At 45.7% G+C, this 21,239-nt stretch overlaps 1 protein-coding gene across 7 annotated transcripts in view; it reads right to left on the bottom strand.

Moving 5' to 3' along the window:
- Nucleotides 1-21,239, bottom strand: part of LOC122793060 (synuclein alpha interacting protein) — a 2,145,219-nt gene that overhangs the window by 1,240,025 nt on the left and 883,955 nt on the right. The gene's annotated exons all lie outside the window — the stretch shown is intronic.

Below are 21,239 nucleotides of genomic sequence, written 5' to 3'. Positions count from 1 at the left end.
AAGATACCTCAGATTCATGGCTGGCACAATGCACTACCAATTCTCTGCACTGCCCTTTGGCTTATCTACTGCACCCAGGGTCTTCACAAAATGCAGACAAAGAGGAATTCAAATATATCACTACTTGGATGACTGCCTTATTCAAGCAGAGACCAAAGACATTCTACTAAAGCATCTGGCGTTCGTAAAAAGATTATTAATTTGCCTAGGGTACACAGTAAACGAAAAGAAATCAAAACTAGTACCCTCTCAAGAGATAATATTCCTGGGTGCAAGCTTAAATACAACTGCCCAGATGGCTTATCTCACACCAGACAAACAAAGGCAACTGACTTCTTACTTCAAAGACAGGGAAACAAAGACCCAGTTATCTGCAAGAAAAATTCTGCAGGCTCTGGGCTACATGGCATGCTGCATTCGACTAATTCCATATGCAGGACTGCATATGAGGAAAATACAATGGTATCTAAAAAGTGTTTGGACTCAACACTGCCACAGCCTGGAAACATTAATTACTCTCATTCTCTGCTTGCAACAGGAGTTTCGATGGTGGGCACAGGCCTGTCACCACAACAAGGGACAGCCATTCACTTTACCCACAGCCAGGCAGGCACTAACAACAGATGCATCAGATTATACCTGGGGGCACACATGGCAGGAAAATGTATTCAGGGCACATGGCCCACAAACCAAAGGCATCTTCATATCAATCAGAAAGAGATGCTAGCTGTACAGAATGCCCTGACAGCCTTCAAGGACCTACTTCATCCAGGACAACTGCTGATAAAGACGGACAATACTACAGTCATGTGGTACATAAACAAGCAAGGAGGCACACATTCCTACCCCCTCTGCAGACAAACCATGATTTTGTGGAACACAGCATTGACTTATCAAGTACACCTGCAAGCACAATTCCTGCCAGGACAGAAAAATATTTTGGCAGACAAACTAAGCAGAATCCTCATGGATCCTCACGAGTGGAAACTAGATCCATAAATCTTCAGCATGATAACACGGAAATGGGGATGCCCAGACATAGATCTATTTGCTTCCCCTCACAGCTGCCAGTTACAGAAATTCTGCACTCGGACATATCACAAACAACCATGGAAAGAGGACGCCCTTTCATTCAGCTGGAAAGCCCTCACAGTATATGCCTTCCCTCCTCTGCCTCTCCTCCCCAAGGTACTCCTAAACGTCAGACAAGAGAAGCCAGAAATGATCCTGATTGCCCCAGACTGGCCACGCCAGCACTGGTAGCCAATCCTAAACAGCTTGTCTCAAGGCCCAACCTGGACATTGCCTCAAATTCCTCATTTGCTGACCCAACAAAACAATCAGATCCTACACAGCCAACTCAGAACCCTAAATCTGGCTGCATGGCGGATAATGTAAACTTTCAGAACACACCTCTCTCTAAAGCAGTTATGGATGTTATTTTGGAGGCCAGGAGGCCCAGCACCAGAAAATCTTATGCAGAAAAATGGAAGAGATTATGTGCTTGGAACCAGGCACAGGGAATTGACACGCTTGTACCAAATATTCCTCAGATTTTACAATACCTAACTGAGATGCTGGACAAAGGCCTCTCCTTCTCATCAATTAACATCCATGCCTCTGCCACTTCAGCTCACTACAATACAGAACCACCTATTTTCTCTGATCCACAGCTAAGGCAGTATCTCAGAGGGGCCAAAAACATAAGACCTCCAAGGAGAGCACAAATACCTGCATGGGACCTCAATTTTGTCTTGGAAAAACTCACACTGCCTCCTTTTGAGCCAGCCAATACAGCTGAGATAAAATACTTATCAAGGAAAACAGCTCTTCTCCTAGCAATTACTTCAGCAATAAGAGTCTCAGAGTTACAGGCACTAATGGCTGTGGAACCTATTACTATTTTCCATCCGGACAAGGTTTCTCTAAGGACAAACCCAACATTTATGCCTAAGGTAGGGTCCAGTGTGGCTCTGAACCAAACCATACATTTGCCTACCTTTTATCCAAACCCGCAGAATAAAGGGGAGAGACTTCTGCATTCATTGGACATACACAGACAGCTATGCTTTTACTTGGACAAAACTAAAGCTTTCAGGAAGACTGAGCAACTCTTAGTGGCATATGCTGCAGGATCACAAGGAAAGGCTATTTCAAAACAGACTATTTCAAAATGGATAGGCCACTGCATTCGTTTCTGATATTCACAACATGGCAAATCAGTGCCTAAGGGCATTAGGCCACATTCTACCAGAGCAGCAGCCACTTCAGCAGCCTTCCTCAGAGGAGTACCAACCAAGGACATTTTGGAGGCTGCAACCTGGACTTCAGTGCACACTTTTACAAAGCACTACCACTTACCTCTTTACTCTAAATCCAGAGCAGGCTTTGCCACCACAGTTCTGCAGGGCCTCATAGCCACTCCTAATTCTATTTAGGCCTAGCCACCCAACCTCAGCTTTGGGATTCAACCCAAGAGTAATGACTGCAACAGTGAAACACGATGAACATAGTACAGTTTTGTACCTACCATAAATGTAGATGTTTAAGTGTATTCACTGTTGCAGTCCCGGTTACCCACCCACCATCCCGCTTTCTTTGCTGGGACGTTTCTGTACTTCTCTATCCTATACAACCTATGTGGTGTATTTGCTTGTAGATGAAGATATTGTTTATTTTAGTGCATGCTTTTATAAGCAATGTCTTTTAGCCTACCCTTTTGAGGGCACCTGACATCTGGGGTAAGAAAAACTGAAGAAAATGGCATCGGCTGCATCTTTTATACCCCTGGCACACTGACGTCAGGGAAGAGGCGACAGAAACCGATGCCGGACCAGGACTTTGGAATTCAGGCCGACTGCGGGTAGCCTGCCAACAGGATAACCCCAAGAGTAATGACTGCAACAGTGAATACAATCGAACATCTACATTTATGGTAGGTACAAAATTGTACTTTACTGTCACTCTAACTTCATGTTTAGTATCTTTAATATTAACATTTTCCACTATATCACATAAGCAATGAAGTTTATTTAAGTGGTTTAGAACAGACAACAAATATCATGGGCACACTGATGAAGCTGCTATATTAGCAAGGAAACCAGTCTGTTACTTTTTGATAAATTGTTGGTTCAATAAAGCTGCCTGCTTAGTCTTAGCATGTTGATTTGCATGTTGATATTTTTGTTTTCTGGAGTCTTGTGCATTTTTGAGTGGGCATGCTTGACAATTCATCATGCGATGACAGACTGTAGTACATATCACTATTTTTTCCAACCCTGCAGGTTGTTTCTCTGTTCCCGTCAGTTGTGAAAAATTGTGTTAGTATATCTAAGGGCAGAAAACTCGACCTTTAAAAATACTTTTATAGGCGTGCCATCAATTGATTTTGGTGGTTGTGTTTCTCATAATTTTTCAAAAAGTTTTAAATCATTGAGATAGCAGTTGATAGCTTGTGCCAATTTCTTACACAGTAGTCCACATAAAGAGTGTGATGAAAATATGAATGGTACACTGCACATTGTTTTTTGCTAATTTATACTGTTGATTTGCCATCACAGTATATCTGCATTCATACTGCATCACAATCTTCTCCCCTGTCAAAACTAGAATCTACTTATAACAAAACTGCTGGATTCGCAGCAGGTCAAACCTACCAATCTCATCACTGCTTTGCCCTTAAAAGCCTAAACTGGTTAGAATTTCCCCATCAACTTCTCCTCTCTCAGCTTCAGATCACACACTCTATTCTGTATCAGCCCTACACTTGCCCTGACCTGGCCTCCCTAGTCTCCTACCAAAGCCCCTCTAGATCTCTCAGAAGTTCTGAACAAAACTTCCTCACCATCTACAAACCTAAAAGCAAAATTGGGCAAAACTTGTATAGCTACACTCCTGCCCAAGCCTGAAATAAACTTCCACTACATATCAGAAATATTACTCACCCACAGAATTTCCACCTCCCTCTATTCTAGACTTAGCAATTACTTCACCTTCTACTTTCTGGTCTCTACTCACCTAAGCACTTATTCCTCCATTCCCAGTGCTGTATGAATTTCTCTCTTATTTTGAGCTCTGAAGATAGAAACATAGCACAACACCAAAGGAAATGAAGACCCTTCCGTAGAAAAGATATATAAAGTCCAAACAAACAACAAAAGGGTCAACATGGCATAAAACATAAAAATGTTTAATTAGTTCAGGATAAGCGCTTTCGTAAAGTAATTTCCTTCATCAGATCCACCATATTAAAAAATACAATTCCTTTATATACTCATTTCAAAAGCATTGTACCAATCAGTGTTCACAATTCAATAAAAAAAATAACATATGTATATGAGACAAAAAACCTCACTTCCTATAAAAATAATTACCTCATTTCCTATGAAAAAAAGTAATTTAAAAGTAAATATGGTATAAAAGAAGGGATTTATGAGACATGGAAGATTTGCTAGAGATTTTCCTCTGTCTAAAGGTTGGGGGGCTTACTGTCCTGGACTGGTGTTTGAGTGAAGAGTATCATGCCTAAGTCGGAAGCAGAACCTCATGCCAGCACAGGGATTCACAGGGTAGAAGTGCATATCCAATTGTATACAGAGGGAAGCTCTTGAAAAGCTGTGCAATCATGGGCCAGGAATCAGAGGCTCTGAATAAGGCCTCAGGTTCATTTAGGGCCTGCATAAAGTTAAACTTGGCTGGACTAGAAAACTATATACTAACAATTTTTTTACTGAACAGTTGGGAAATCTGTACAAGGACTTCAGTTGGTGAAACTATGCATTTTTCAATATATGCTTGCAACCCTGGTGAGCTGAATAAAACTTGTATTTTCAGTTACTTTTGCATCCAGTGTTGCCAAAATGCCACAATGCATACATATATGCTATGACAAAGGGAAATACTGCCAGCCCAGCTAGCTGGAACTTTGTAAATAATTCTATGTTATTTGTGAATATTAATATGATTTATATAGAAATTTAACAGAAGGAGATACTACCAGCTCAGCTATCTGGAATTTTGGAACTGGTTATGTGTCATTTGTGAATGCCAACATGCTTCATGTAAGATGCTACAACTGTGTTAGAACTGTATGGGCAGGATTCACGAAGGCTTGCACTCCATGTAAGAGATATGTAAGACTCCATGCAAGCCCCGCGATCCAGGAACAGCCCGAAACTCCGTGTAAGAGACCAGCTAAAACGTCTCTTACACGGACTGGGCGTGGATATGCTAAATACCTCACTTGCAGCCGAAAGGCATGCAAATGAGGTAGAGTAGCGATCCACGAAGCAGAAAGCAGCCCGTGTAAGAGCCGTTTTAGCTGCAGAAATGTACTCAGTTGACAACTGAGTACATTTCTGCAAAAATCACAATGGAGCCATGTCAGCTCCAAATAAAGGGTGCATATGTGTCAGGCAGCATGCCAATGGCCAAATATGTGACCATTGGCAAGGTACCCCGATGCAAATATGAAAAATAATTATTTTTTTTTCTGCGATTGCCGATATTTAAACGCAGCACAGCCCCGCGCAAACGGGTTGCGCTGTATAAAACATAAAAATGAAGGTTATAAACCCACAAATGTGGGTTTTATGCAATACATGGATTTACAATACAGGGACCAGCAGACCAAAAACAACATGGCCACCGTTTAGTGGTTGCTAAGGGGGAAGCTGAGTCTAAGAGATGTAACTAAGCATTAGTAGGCAATCTGATGTAAATGAGTGTTAGGATACTGAATTCCACTGTCACATAGCAAATGAGCACATTCTGAGTAGTGTAAGAGATACATAAGAGGGAGGAATAGAGTAGGAGATAGGTGACATCACAGGGGGGAATGGTAGAAAGAAATGCAGTTCATTGGAGGTCAGTGTTACATGACAGATGTCAGACACATATCATGGAAAGAGGAGTGCCACAAAATAAGCATGGGAAAGTCAAGAAATGGAAGGTGTACACTGTTGCTTACACCAAAGTTTCTTGCTGGGCGCATCTTGCGATGTCTTGCGCCATGAGGCGCAGGTAGGGCAGTGTGCGTGCGTGTAAGGCAGACTGAGCATGTGGGAGCGTGTTGGCAGACTTCTAAGACTGTTTGAGCTGGTGTGCGCGCGTTTTAACCCGAATAAGCAGATTCTGAACCGTGTAAGCATGTGTGCGTGCGTGTAAGCCACTGTGAGCATGTTTCTGCTGGTATGCGCGTTGCTCCCCCCTGAGGAAACAGAAAGGAAAAAGGAAGCAACAGAATTAGTAGGAAGCTAGCAGGGAATACTGCTGGAGCTAGCAGGTGAAAACAATTAGAAGCAGGCAATTACACAGGCAGAATAGTAGCTCAGCCAAACACTTAAAACTCTGCAAACAGCAGTGCAAGATGTTTCTCTCAAGAGACACTGCAAGGCAGGAGTAAGCTATTAGAAGTGAAAACTGAAAAAGCTGAACTCAGAGCAGAAATGCTAGGGGCTGCCATAGCTGTCATAAGGAGACATAGGCGACTTGCTGAGGGTGGTGACAATGCAGATGGTGCCAGACTACCCACAGTGAGGAGACGGAGAAGAGTGTACAGGCCCAGGGTCACCTACCATGGCTTACATGAGCTGGATATAGTAGAGCGCTATAGAGTGGGCAGAGACCTCCTGCAGCAAATTGTCGAGCTGTGCAGGCCACGCCTCACACACAGAACCAACAGAGGGGAACCCATCCCATTGGAAACCAAGGTATGTGTTGGCCTAAGAATACTAGCAACAGGTACCTTCCAGAGACCAACTGGTGATATGATGGGGATATCACAGGCATCAGCCTCCAGGGTACTGCACCAGTTCCTGGATGCCATGTCAGCACATGTCGGTGATCATGTATATTTCCCCAATGCCCGTGAGGTATTGGCCAGCAATATGCGTCTCTTCCAGCAAATAGCGGAATTCCCTGAGGTAGTGGGTGCAATAGACTGCACGCACATACGCATCAAAGCACCAGCCGGTGAGCGGGGTAGGGCCTACATTAACCGCAAGGGCTTCCCCTCCATCAACTACCAGGTTGTGTGTGATGCCCAGGGCATAATAATGAATGTGTGTGCTGGCTGCCCTGGGAGCTACCATGATTCCCATATCTGGCATTTGACACAGCTGTACCAGACATTTGCCAATGGGGACATCCCACATGGACACCTAGTGGGGGATGCAGGTTATGCACTGGAGCCGTGGCTGATGACACCCATCAGAAACGCACACACACCTGAACAGGAACGCCATAATGAGGCACACGCACAAACACGTAATGTAACAGAGCGTGTGTTTGGGCTGCTCAAGTCACGGTTTCGGTGTCTGGACACATCTGGTGGAGCCTTGCAGTACTCACCAACTACATGTACCCAAATTGTTATGGTATGTGCTGTGCTACATAATATGATCTTGTGAAAACAGCTGCAGCAGGACCAGCATAGGGCCGGGCCAAACAGCCCCCCACCATTGCCAAGGCCATCACAGGCAGACCATGACTCAGAGGAGGAACAACCTGAGCCTGCCCCAGTAGGCAGAAGGAGGCATGCCCAGTATGCCCTGGCCTTGGCAAAGAGGCAACGCATAGCACATACACTGGCTCAGTAGGAACCCTGGAAATGATACCCCTCTCTGACTCACTCATATAATAACATGGATGCCTAAAATGACATAACCTGCTCTTAAACATGTACAGGGAGTGTAACATGTGCATCCGACAGAGGCAGCCCTACAGCACCACCTGAGGCATGAATGCCATGTGTTAAGTAATGTAACACCATGTAGTATATGCACACTTGAGGACCCTGACTAACATCCTACCCTCACCAAGCATGATGCCACAATATGATGATGGGATGATCAATTGCAATAATTGGCTGAAGTATTGCAGTTAGTCAAAGGGGATTCAATGTGTTCCAGCCTGGGATGACATGCTGAGCATGACATGATGCTCTACCTGCTAGGGGTGGCGTGCACCTATCAGTCCAGGCCTCATGGATACTGGCAAAGGCTGTCGTTACCCACAGCGTGCCCTGAATAGGTAAGGCTCAAAACACAAACCCACCTCCATAGGTATCACAAGGGATAAGAACCTAGATGTAATGCTACCCAATGCCAGAAGTCTAAACAGCAAGATGCGTGCAGTGTAAACTCACCCAGTATGGAGAATGTTGATATCTGTCCTGTAACAGAAAACTGAGTCAAGGCTCAGAACAGCACCCTAACACTACCAGGTTACACCTCATACTGTGCTGTACAGCCTCAAAACATGGAAAAAGCTACAAAAGGAGGGTGACTAGCAATAATTGTCAAGGATAACCACACCCCCATGCTGGTACCACAACAAGAAGCAGCATGGACTAGCCATGGTCAGGTAACAGTGGCTAAAACTGCTTCCCAGTTTATAGCCTGCTACAGACTACTGTCCTAACACCAGGAACAGCACCTGGCCTATGTTGGAATACATGAATATATCAAGCCCCCCAAACCACATTATATTGGTTGACTGAAAATACCCAGACATACACTGGGAGCATTATACTAGCTCCAACACTGTAGGAGAAAAGTTCCTAGAATCCATAAACCAAAATGCCCAGGAACAACGTACCACTCCCACAAGAGGGGTAAGCATACTGGATGTGATAATCAGCAACATGGGTACTGGATGGCAAGATGAGAAGTGTATCCCTCACTGGTAAGACCAGACCATAGAGTAATCACACTGGATATACACATCCTGACCACAGTCCCTGGCCAGAAAACCACAGTGAAAAACATGTGTAAAGCAAAAGTTGCACTCCTCCAAACTGATGTGGAATCCATTAAAGGCCCTGTGCAGGTGCAAAATATGGGCCACACCTCAGAACCTGTTATACAGGCATTCCATGAACACAGCCAGGAATGCTTGGATTATGCAATCACAAATAACAACAAGACACAATGCCATACACGCAGGCATCTGGCATGCTGAACTCCAGCCATTACCAAACCATGCAAGAGAATGAGGAAGCTACTACATGATAGAGCAAACATAAAAATGGAAGTAATCACTGATCAGTAGTATGGCAATAAAATATGTCCACACATACAATCCACTAAGGCCAGCTACAACAAGTCGAATCTGTGAATCCTGAGGCAATGTTACACCTACCCCAAGTAAACAGACAACCCTCAACTCCCTCCAAGAAATACAAATATATGTGAGAGATGCAACCATTTATCCAAACTGGAGGCTGAGCTCCCTCAACTCAGTACTGTCAAAACTAGTCAGGAGGAGAAGGTAACCACACACACCACAAACCCAGTCCCACATAGACCTATCACAACTGCAAACCAAAGACATAAACACAGAAAAACATTCCCGGAGGCCCTAATTACAAACGCACCACACCAACAGAGGCCTCCAAAGCAGACCCCCAAGCAACCACAACCTCCAAACATAGCACATGCAACACATGGTACACAAAGCTGGTGTGCCAAACAGTCACAGGCCAGAAGGAGAAACAACATGCCTGATACAGTTGTAATAGGTGACTCCATAGTCAGACACACTGCTGTCCCACTCATCAGACTGAACAAGGGAAAGGGTACAGTAAGCTGCCTGTAGGCTGCTACAATACGCCACATAACACAAGTATGCAGGTCACCCCAAAGCAAGTAGAAATATGATGCAGTCATTGTCCATGCTGTCATGAATGACCTGAGATGTACCTCCCTGGACTAGATGAAAAGAGACATAGATAAGCTCTCTGAGTATGTACTCCAGGCCGGTATGACACTGACCGTTTGCAGCATCCTACCCTCACCAAGAATGATGCCACAGTACACACAGAATGATCAGCTTTAACAAGTGGCACAATTACTGCTGTCATTCCAAGAGGATCTAATGTCTGTCTGCTTGGGATGTCATGCTTGACAAGCCATGCTGCTGTTCCAGGGATGGCTTGCACCTGTTACCCCTGGGCGTCTGGGTATTGGATAAGGCTTTTGCCACCTCCATACAGCCTTACATAGGCAAGGCTGAAAAGACTAACCCACCACCCTAGAAAACATAAGTGGTAAGAAACATAAGGGTAATGCTGACCAATGCCAGACGTGTAAACCGCAATATGCATGTTCCTGAGGCCCACCCCAGTATGGAGAACATCGATGTCTGTGCAGTGACAGAAACCTGCTGCAAGCCTCCTGACAGCACACCAGCACTACCAGGTTATACCTCATATCATGCGTTATGGCCCCAAAACCTGGACCAAAACATAAAAGGAGGGGGAGTATCCATATTCAGCACAGACACCCATATGTCCAGGTAACTGACAATGCACGAAGCATAGGAGACTACCCATGTGTACCTAACCGTAGGCAAAACTGCTGTACAGTCTGTAGCATGCTACAGACCACACTCTCACACACAGGAACCCCACCCAGCCGTCCTGAAGACACTGGACAGTATGAATGTCCCACCAAATACCAAACAAGGTACTCACAAATTACCATATAGGTGGTAAACCATTATGTATGGAAGGAGTAATCAGGGACCTAGGGACACAAGTGGACAGTAACCTGTTATGTGACACTCACATTGCCAATCTGGCTAGGAAGACTGTCTATATTGGACACCATATCATGAAAGGATTCACATCTACGTCAACAGAGGTCATTGTGCCCCTGTACTGTTCTCTTATCAGACCCATAATCTAGTACAATGCCTCATTTGGGATGTACCTTACCTGACACCTGCAGCAGTTAGAAAGACCTCAAAGGTACCTCAACAAGAGGATAAAGGGTCTCAAATATATGTCATATGATGCCTGGCTGTAGACACCCCAGCTGAATGCAGTCACATACTGCCTACACAGAGGCGTTGTATGCCTGTTGTACAAGGCCATGTCCAACACAGGAGTAATTTACATGCTCCACCCCAGAAAACCCAAAGCCATCGGAGCTGTGAGAGTGAGAGATGTCATCCTCAACACATAATGAAATCGGATGTGCTGGAGGGACAGATACATAACCCAGAGGCTCCCTACACCCTGGAACAGAATCCCACTCCATGTTAGGCAGAGCCCCTCACTGACACTCTTCAACAGGAATCTTGCCAAGTGGATGGATGATCGTAGATGTACACTGGGGGTCTTCACGTGTCACGTCCAGACAGAGGCACAGTAAAGTAACTCATAAATGGCCATAATATTCACATAGCAAGGGGTGGCGAAAGCCACACACACTCTGGCTAGGCTTATAAATGCCCTAGGGTGGATAGCCTAGTATGAACCTATGAACCTATGAAGATACAAATTGTACAGGACACTAAGGATAATCACAAGGCTGTCTCAACTGATGGTAGGAACCTTGTTGGGAATTCACGGATATGCTCTGAATCACTCAAATATTACAAACAACATACCAAACACACACACACATTGCCAACATACAACCTGACAGGTGCAGTGCAACCCCAGAATGCAAAATATCTATCCCAGCAGACTGCTGGCCCCCTGACATTGCAGATGTTGAGGTAACAGCCAGCGTCTACAAAGCAAAACACACAGCAGCAATGGTATGAGATGGTGTCCAACATGGACTCCAAGAAGAATGGATTGCCAAATCACACTACTGCTCAATGTCAGCCTTACCACAGGATATGTACCCAAAGAGCAGTGTACAACAACAGTGGTCCTTCCCAACAAAGGTGTTGCCTGAATGGATACTGCAAACTACCACCCCAGAATCCTGACAAGCTTGGTCTGCACAGCTATGGAAAGGATCAGCATGTACCGCAGACATAAAGATATTGGAGACTTACTGACACCGGACCCTACCCAGTGTGGCTTTCTTAAGTGCAGATGCTGCCCCTTAAACATGTTTGACTCATTTGAAACAGTCATTAAGGTCATCGATGAGGGCAATGTGGTCCACACAGCGTAGCTGGAACTTGCAAAGGCTTCCATAGAATACCCCACGTGTTCATTATAGATAGGCTCACCAGCTTAAATATAAACCCCTATGTCAGTAGAGGGGTTGCAAACCAGACCAAGGACAGAACTGACATGGTCAGACATGCTGCAGCCATGTCAGACTACAAACCAGATATAACTGGCATCCCACAAGGCTTGGTCCTGGGACCTCCCTCGTGTGGTATATATGTCCCATAGGTACAGGCTAACATGGAAGGACTGTGTCTGAACATGTTTGCAGAGGACTACAAACTGGCCACCATATCTGACCCTCCAGCTGACACAAGCATCCCACAAAAGGGCCACATAGAAATAGACAACTGGTGCCATAGCCATGTCAGCAAGCTAATTGCAGAAAAGTGTATAGTCAACCCCCGTGGATATACAGTAAGTGCCCACCAATTACCACATAGGTGTTAACCCATTACGTACTTAACATGTAATGAGAGACCTAGGGACACAAGGTGATAGATATCCTGCATTGGACAAACATGTGGCTGTAGTGTTTACAGAAACATACCATATACCCACCTAATCATGAAGGTTGTCAGATCTAGATAAGGGGAGGTCATTGTGGCTCTGCAGTCATCCTTCATCAGCGTTACAATTGACTGCAATAGCCCCTGTGGGATGTACCTCAGCAGACACCTCCATCAACTGTAAAGTCCCCAACAGTACCTCATCAGGAGTATCAAAGAGTTTGAACAGATGCCATGTGTTGCCTGATTAAACAAACTGCAGTTCCGCACACTGCCATACTGCCCACCCAGAGGCAAGCTGTGCCTGATGTATAAAGCCATGTCCAAGCTGGAATCAATGAACATGCTGCACCTTGTACAATCTGAATGGCAGTGAGCTATGCACATGAGAGACCTGAACCCCAGCACTGACATACATAGGACAAGCTGTACTGCATGATCCATAACACAGAAGCCACCCCCACTCATGAGTAAACTCCCAGTACAGGTTATCCATAGAGTCACTCATCGATTCTCCTCAAGAGGAATCTTGATGAGTGGATGGGAGATGGTAGGTTTACCCTAGGTATCACTGTTATGTCACAGGTAGACGGAGGCACAGTATACTAACCATGACATATATCATGGCAAACTCCACTTACAATGTGTGTCGAAGGACAAACACACTCTCCGACTAGCATTAGAAATGGCCTAGGGCACATTGCTAGTGTTTGCCAATGTACACCTATGTTGTGGAATACACTACCAATGTTGGACAAGCCTGGTTTAAGTAGTTCATATCAAAACATAATGCAACATGGTCAGATGTGCACAACTGGCCCCTAACCAGGCTGTTGTGCTCATTATGGAAATGTAAAGCAGTGATAGGACTAAAGCCCAGGATACTGTCCACCACAGTGAAAGTACTGAACCAGTACACTATATGGTACTACAGTGTTAGGTCTGTATGAAAGGATGTTGACAACTGTATGCAAAGTATCCCATGCAAACCCTGCAGGCACAGTATAATCCCTGTTGTGTTCACACACAAAGCAGTTGGACAGTAACTACACAACATGACACACAACACAACCATAAACGGAAGATATTGTTGAAGTTCACACTCATCCACAAATGTGGTGGGCTGCAGAGTTCAACATATGGAAAGCTCACACTGGGCATGCTCGCACACTTTGATAAATGAGACATATGTCAGACAACATGCCATGGGAAGGCTGAACTGGGCATGCTCACACACTTAGGCCAAATCTCAGTTTAGCAGTTGGCCACACATATCTGGTATTTGTATGTGTTATTCCAGGAACCAACCACATTACAGCAATCTGCCCAGTGCACACAGTTTAATGACTACAGAGACATATGTGATATAGTGGATCCCTCCCATATGCAAACATCTTCCACAGATACACAAGTTGTTCATACAAACAGGGAATGCTATGGCAATAAAGACCTACAAACAGTCTATCAGCAACAAATAATGTGCATCTGACAATTAAACATATGGGTGTAGAGGTCAACACTAGGCTGTTTGCCCTAGGGAATGACAGCTTAGCCAGAGTGTGCTTGGCGTCTGCCTCCCCAGTACAGTAGGCTACTGTGCCACTGTAAAATAGGTCACATAGGGCACCTTGTGAGGTTAGTGTGCTGTGCCTCTGTCAAGCAGGGACACAGTGGAGATCCCAGGGTTTGAATTTGCTAAGCCACATCCATGTTGTTGGTGTGTGCTGGAAGAGGGTTGCTGAGGACCTCTAATAGTAAGTGGGCGTCAATAACAGACTGAGGGGAGCCTTATCTGCATTTTCTGGACAATTTCACTGTCAACACTGTGTCGTGATGATTATGAGGGTTGAAGTGTCGTGACGGTACTGTTCAGAGATGTCCTCCCTCTGTGGGCTACTGCTCTGCAATGTATTAGCTCACTCTGTCTGTTGGACAGCTCATATTTGGCTGGTGTACATCTGACAGGTGTCCTGTTGTGGAGCAGTCATGGATATATTTGGGATAGCATGATCAATGCAAACCTTCCACATGCTCATAGAATGCAATTGTCAAGGATTATGCAGAGTGGCCTGTATACTCCCCAGCATGGGTCCTTTGAAGTCTTCCACCCCAGTCTTCACAAGTGTAAAGTCTGCCTTTGATAAATACAGTTAGTTTGCAGTGACAACCTTGCCTGGGGGTGGGGATGGGATATGGATGTCCAGGGAAAGGTGGGTATGGTCAGATATCGACAATGGTGGTCTACATCTGGTGTGGAACAGTGAGTACCCATGTTGCAGATGGTCAGGTGCAATATGTATTCCCCCGTGTGGCTGTGGTGAGTGGTTCTGCCATAGCACATGGACTCACAAATTGTAGTGGCTGTAGGGTAATGTTGTAGAGGCCTGAGTAGTTCCCACACACAATATGCCTGTACCTGACGTTAACAACTGGAATGGTGTATGTAAACACCTGCATATCTTGGTACTGTTCCCAGGGAAGCAAAGTGTGTGTCCTGGATGTGGGAGGGGTGGTCTGGACTGGTTTTGTTGTGTGTTACAGGTCCTGTGGTCATGAAGCATGGTATAGAACATAACCTGCCAGTGCGATGTGCATATCTGACCCTGATGTAGGTGGCATATATATGCTATCCCCCACCTGACAGGTAGTACTAGATGTACATACCTCTGTAGAAATAATGATGTCAGCACCCTATAAATACTGCAGGTGCAGAACAGATGCCCAGTAATTTGGATAGTACGCTCTGCTAATGCGTCTCCGTCAAGTGTCATAATATAGTTAGGTAGGGGTTTGAATCCTGCAAATGCTCAGTGTGTGGGTAAGCGGGGTTGGTGTGTGTGCAAGTCTTTGTGAGGGAAATGTCCCTTTTGGCAACTGGGAAAACACACTACAGGATGCACATTCCCCTTTCTAAACACTGATGATGTCAGCACCCTATAAGTACAGCAGGAGAAGGGAAACCTCCCAGTAATGCGAAGAGCGCACTCTGCTAATGCGTTCGTCTTGAGTATCATAACATAGTTAGGTAGGGGTTTGAATCCTACAAATGCTCAGTGTGTGTGGAGGGGAGTTAGTGTGTGTGCAATTCTGTATGAAAGAAATGTCCCTTTTGGCAACTAGGAGAACACACTACAGGATGCACATTTCCCTTTCTAAACAGTGACGATGTCAGCACCCTATAAGTACAGAAGGAGAAGGGGACCCTCCCAGTAATGCGAATAGCACGCTCTGCTAATGCGTCCGTCTCGAGTGTCATAACATAGTTAGGTAGGGGTTTGAATCCTGCAAATGCCCAGTGTGTGTGGAGGGGAGTTAGTGTGTGTGTGTGCAAGTCTGTATGAAAGAAATGTCCCTTTTGGCAACTAGGAGAACACACTACAGGATGCACATTCCCCTTTCTAAACACTGATGATGTCAGCACCCTATAAGTACAGCAGGAGAAGGGAAATCTCCCAGTGATGCGAATAGCGCACTCTGCTAATGCATCCGTCTCAAGTGTCATAATATAGTTAGGTAGGAGTTTGAATCCTGCAAATGCCCAGTGTGCGTGGAGGGGGGTTAGTGTGTGTGCAAGTCTGTATGAAAGAAATGTCCCTTTTGGCAACTAGGAGAACACACTACAGGATGCACATTTCCCTTTCTAAACACTTATGATGTCGGCACCCTATAAGTACAGCAGGAGAAGGGAAACCTCCCAGTAATTCGAATAGCGTGCTCCGCTAATGCGTCTGTCTTGAGTGTTTTAACATAGTTAGGTAGGGGTTTGAATCCTGCCAATGGCAAGTGTGTGTGTGAGGGGGGTGGAAGTAGTGTGTGTGCAATTACATGTGTAAAAGAACTGACCCTTTTGCCAACCAGTACAACACACCAGCTGCTGCATATTCCAATCTCTACACAGAGATGATGTCAGCACCCTACAAGTACAGCGGAAGAGGGAAAAGCTCCCAGTAATGCAGATAGCATGCTCTGCTACTACGTCTCTCTCTACTGTCATAGCACAGTTAGTTATGGCTTTGAATTCCACACATGCCACGTGTGTTTTTGTCACACAGAATGCCTATGTGTGTGGGTTGTTGTTCACAATAATGCATGACATTGATTAAACCAGTAATGGCAATGGACACGGATGATGTATGTGTGTGCCAAATACACATATGTACCTGTGACCTTCAACAGTTACCATGTCTGATGCCTGCCACATGTGAATACATGGTATTTGCACTGGATAACATTATGACTGTGGTCTTCTGTGCGGGTGATGCATGTGGTATGTGTATATACAGTGAGAGATGTAGATGGTATCATCCTAGCAGCGAGGGATACACATCTGGTCTGGGGCATATAGTCTACATGTTGTTGATGAACAGGTGCTGCATGTTTTCACCTGTTGTGGGAGTGGTAAGTTGTTCCATAGCAATGAAGTGACTACATGCTAGGAACCTTTCAGCTAGGGTGTTGTAGCTACAGTAATTCATCAGCATTCAGTAATACATCAGCATTCCTGGTGAGGGTATGATGCCAACCAAGGTCAGGGTCATACCAGCCTGTGCCACATGCTCAGAGAGCCCTTCCATGTTCCCTATCATGTAGTCCAGGGAGGTGCATCACAGGTCAGCCATAGTGGCATGGACAATGACTGAGTCATATGTGTCCATGCTTCTGACTGACCTGTATGCTTGTGTTATGTGGTGGACCATAGTGCCCCACGGGCATATCACTGTGACCTTCACCTTGTCCAGCCTGGTGAGCGTGACCTCACTGTACCGGACAATAAAGGTACCTAACACAACTGTAGCAGGTGTGTTGTCTAGCCGTACAGGCTGTGACTGTTTGTCACACAGGATTTGTGTGCTATGTGTTATGCGTGCTGTGTTCTGGCATAACGTATGCTTGTGTGCCAGCTGCAGAGGTGTCTGCCGCTCAGGCAGGATGCTATTCTTAGGCTCCACGAATGGCCCAGTGTGTTCACGTGTTTGTATTGCTGTCAGTGTAGGTCTACATCAGACTGGTATTGTAGTCACTGTAGTATTTCATGCCACCTGACAGGTTATGCCAGTACTGGGTTCAGAGTGCTTAGTCCCCAGTTTGGCTATGTGGTTGCATCTCATACATGTGTTGTACGTCCATGTGTAGGGGAGAGGGTTGACTGTGTACATGTGGCAGCTGTGACATTGCCACATGACCCACATATTCCACAACTGTACCATAGAGGTGATTCACAAGTTACCTTTGCACATGCTACCATAGTAGTGTGATTGCCAACACATAGGGCCAATGGGGAACAACATACTGAAGGTGAGTATGTGTGGGTGTACTGCTTCTGATTTCATAGCGCTGGCATTTATGACTGCACACGTGGGCAAATGCCAGGTAAGTCATATGCAATGTGTCACAGGCAACATACATGCGAACAGGACAGACAGTGACGTTCTGTCAAGTGAGACATTGACATACATATAGTAAGCTATGCAGATGTCACTAGGAATCCACAGAAGCTCTGTAAATATGCATTGCAGGTGGAATCAGTGTTCCAGGGAACCTCAAGCAAACATGCATGCAAACAAAGCTACAGTAAGCAGGGCTGGAAGTAGTCCACTGTACAACAAAGAAGGGGTACCACTTCCAGTAGGTAACAGTGCAAATATGCATAAACTATAAACATGTACCCAGAAATGCACAGCTCAGATGTCCATGGTAAAACTGAAATTATTTAAAATTTAATTTAATTTAAATTAAATTGGTACTGCACACATATCAACATGCGCAAACATCCACATTGCATAGTCAATGTGGGCAACATGCCACCATTAGTGTACATGTCCATCATTGCGTATCACTACTTGCATTACCTTCTCCCCTGTGCTACCTATGTATGTGGCTATCTGTTGACATCCTTACCACCAGTATGCAAAATTGTGCAGCTGTTACACTATGGTACTTACTATGGGTGTAGATAATTCAGGACAGTCATACAGTTACTGCATCAGGCATGCTGGGATATACACACAATCATATCAGCACACTGTACTGTTACCCAACATGATACTATTAATACACTTCTATGTAGTCACCCTGTGCATCAGCAACATGTTAACCGTTCCTGCACTGATGTTAGAGATTGCAGGAGGTGGCACAGTTTCATTATATGCACAGGGTGTGAACTAGGTATGCCTGAGTCTGCCCCTGATACCACCAATTGACATGTATGTGCATGTGTGCTGGTGAGGGACAGCAGTACAGGGTGGGGCACTGTTGATGCAGTGTGTGCATGTATGTGGTAGCCCTAGGTGTTAACATTTCGCATGTGTGTATCCATGCACACAGTTCCACCTTATGGCTGCCATATACTGGAGTTTGTGGACAGCCACAGACTGCACCTGCCATGTCATACAGATCAGTGTCTGTGGCCACGGACATGGTACCTGTGCCTGGCAGGGGTGCTACGGACCGTATCCGGTACTAAGCCAGACTGGGTACTGTCATCAGAAATGGGTGTTCATTGACTGGACACAGGTCCTTGTTGGGACTGTCCAGAGCCACGTGCACGTGGTCTCCTGGGGTGGTCTGATGACAGCACAGACCCAGCATTGCTGGGGCTGCTGCTGGCACTATGGGGGCGTCCGCAGGCCTGTTGTCGTCCGTGCTGACTGCCAGCTGCTGCTTTTGCTGGCATACGGCCACGTCGATGCCGCAACCGTCCACCATTGCCCTGGCTCATGGACATGTAGTTGTGGAACTGCTGTAATATGTCCCCACAACGTCTGTCTATGACATCAGTGAAATTACGGATAGCATCCGCAATGTCACGCATACTGTCAGTCATGGATGTGCGACATGCTCTCAGCTCCCTCAGACCCTGTCTGGTGTACCTTTCCATACGTGACTGTGCCTGCATGACAGCTCGAAACATAGCTGAGGTTGACAGACCTCTTTGGGTACGTCTGCCAGAGGCAGTCATGCGCCTGATTCTCCCACGAGAACCCATGGGCAACTGTCTGTGTGGTACCATCTCAGGACCCTGCCATGGCTGCTGTGTGGGGAAGCATGTGCCACAGATACCACATTACCCTGATCAATGCCCACTGTATCCTGTCCATCACCTAGGGACATTGGTGACATAGGATGTACTGGCAGGATGACTGTGCGCAATGATGGGGTTGACAGCTGTGTACTGTCAATTGGCTGACCAATGACGGACCCTGACACACCTTCCTGTGCCATTAAACAGATATCATCATTATCAGTACCTGTGGCACCAGATTCAGGTTCCCTGCTGCAGGACACCAGAGCAGCACCAGAACCTGTGGGAGGAAGACAGGAAACACAGTTTACAATGTCTACACAATGTTACCAGTGATGCACACATGCACACATGCACACGTGGACACACGCACACATGCACACATACACACCCCGCAGTATACACACAGAGCACTACTGAGTTACACTATTATTACTAGCACTATCAAGACTATTATAGGTATTGTTAATACACACTCACCAGCATGGATGGGCTGCCTTGCTGTAACACCGGAGGGACCTGCAGAAATGAGGGGATTAATGTCAGTGGGCACAACTGTGCCATTGATACTGCGTATGATACAGTTCAGTAGTACAACAGTTGCCTTTCACATGTCAGCTGCTGATATTGGCAATATCACATCTGCACAATTACATACTATGTTGACAGCTACATACCAAGGACACACCTTACACATGCATAAACTAACAGTGTACAGAACAGTCAAGTGTACATATGGCATATTACCTGCACGCTCCATGTCGTGTTGCTGTGTGGCTCCAGCCTCCATCATAATGCAGGTGTGTTGCTGTTCCTGGGCTGGAGCCACAACACTTAGGAGTAGCCCCTCCAGTCTGGTGAGGGGGGGATGTGTGGCCACCCCATCTCCTGTGGCGACCTGTTGCCTGTGAATATCCGACGCACGCTGACGGACATTTCTGATTAAATCACTGCAGTGATGTCGTACCTGCTCATAAGTCCTATTATGCATGCCAATGTCATTTACCCTACGGACAAGGTCTTGCCACAGTGCAGCCCTCTCCTGCTGATTCTGGCTGGTGCAGGAAAACAGTATGTCATAATCCCGCACCAGGCTCTGGTGTATCTCTTCATCTTCTGCAGCAGAGTAGGCAGGATTTCGCTGACGCGCCATGTCCCTGAAAGAGAACACAAACAGGATATCAGCAAACTATGACAGCAAAATATGGCACACATACTATACATGATACTCAACTGTAGTGATATACTACTACTCCCATATGTAGCACGTGTGTGTCTCTTGGTGGATACACATGTACATGGCCAGATATCAGTGCTCAGCTGACACCTGTGCAACAATACCTGCAACATTCCATACAACATAGTACCAAGCCCCATCAGTCAGCACACTGAGACAGGTCCAATGCACCACCTCACTCTGGGGGTTCGTAACAAGGTACTGTATGTGGAACGTCATCCACTAGTGTGATCTGGACACAAACTAATCGGCCTGGATATACATATCCCACCACCACTACCAGCACAGTAGACTACTTTGAAATATATGTGAATAGACGGATTTTCACTTGTTAGGACTGAGATGGTATCCATGCAGCCCACTGGGCCAGTGGAAGCCACAACCCACAATGCTGACCCCTTTGCAAATGCTTCCTACGGACATCCCAAAGAATGCATGGAACATGCACACACACCTAACCCAGACCCTATGCACAAAGGTTAAGCATCCTGTCTGGTGGACCCCAGCCATAGACAAATTGTATAACGATAGAAGGAGGCTACTGCAAGACAGAGCAGA

Source organism: Protopterus annectens, chromosome 2.part0, assembly GCF_019279795.1.
Source record: "Protopterus annectens isolate FY-2018-M chromosome 2.part0, PAN1.0, whole genome shotgun sequence".
NCBI classification, from domain to species: Eukaryota; Metazoa; Chordata; order Ceratodontiformes; family Protopteridae; genus Protopterus; species Protopterus annectens.
Note: the sequence above shows the minus strand (reverse complement) of the source record. Positions and strands in the feature narration are given on the sequence as shown.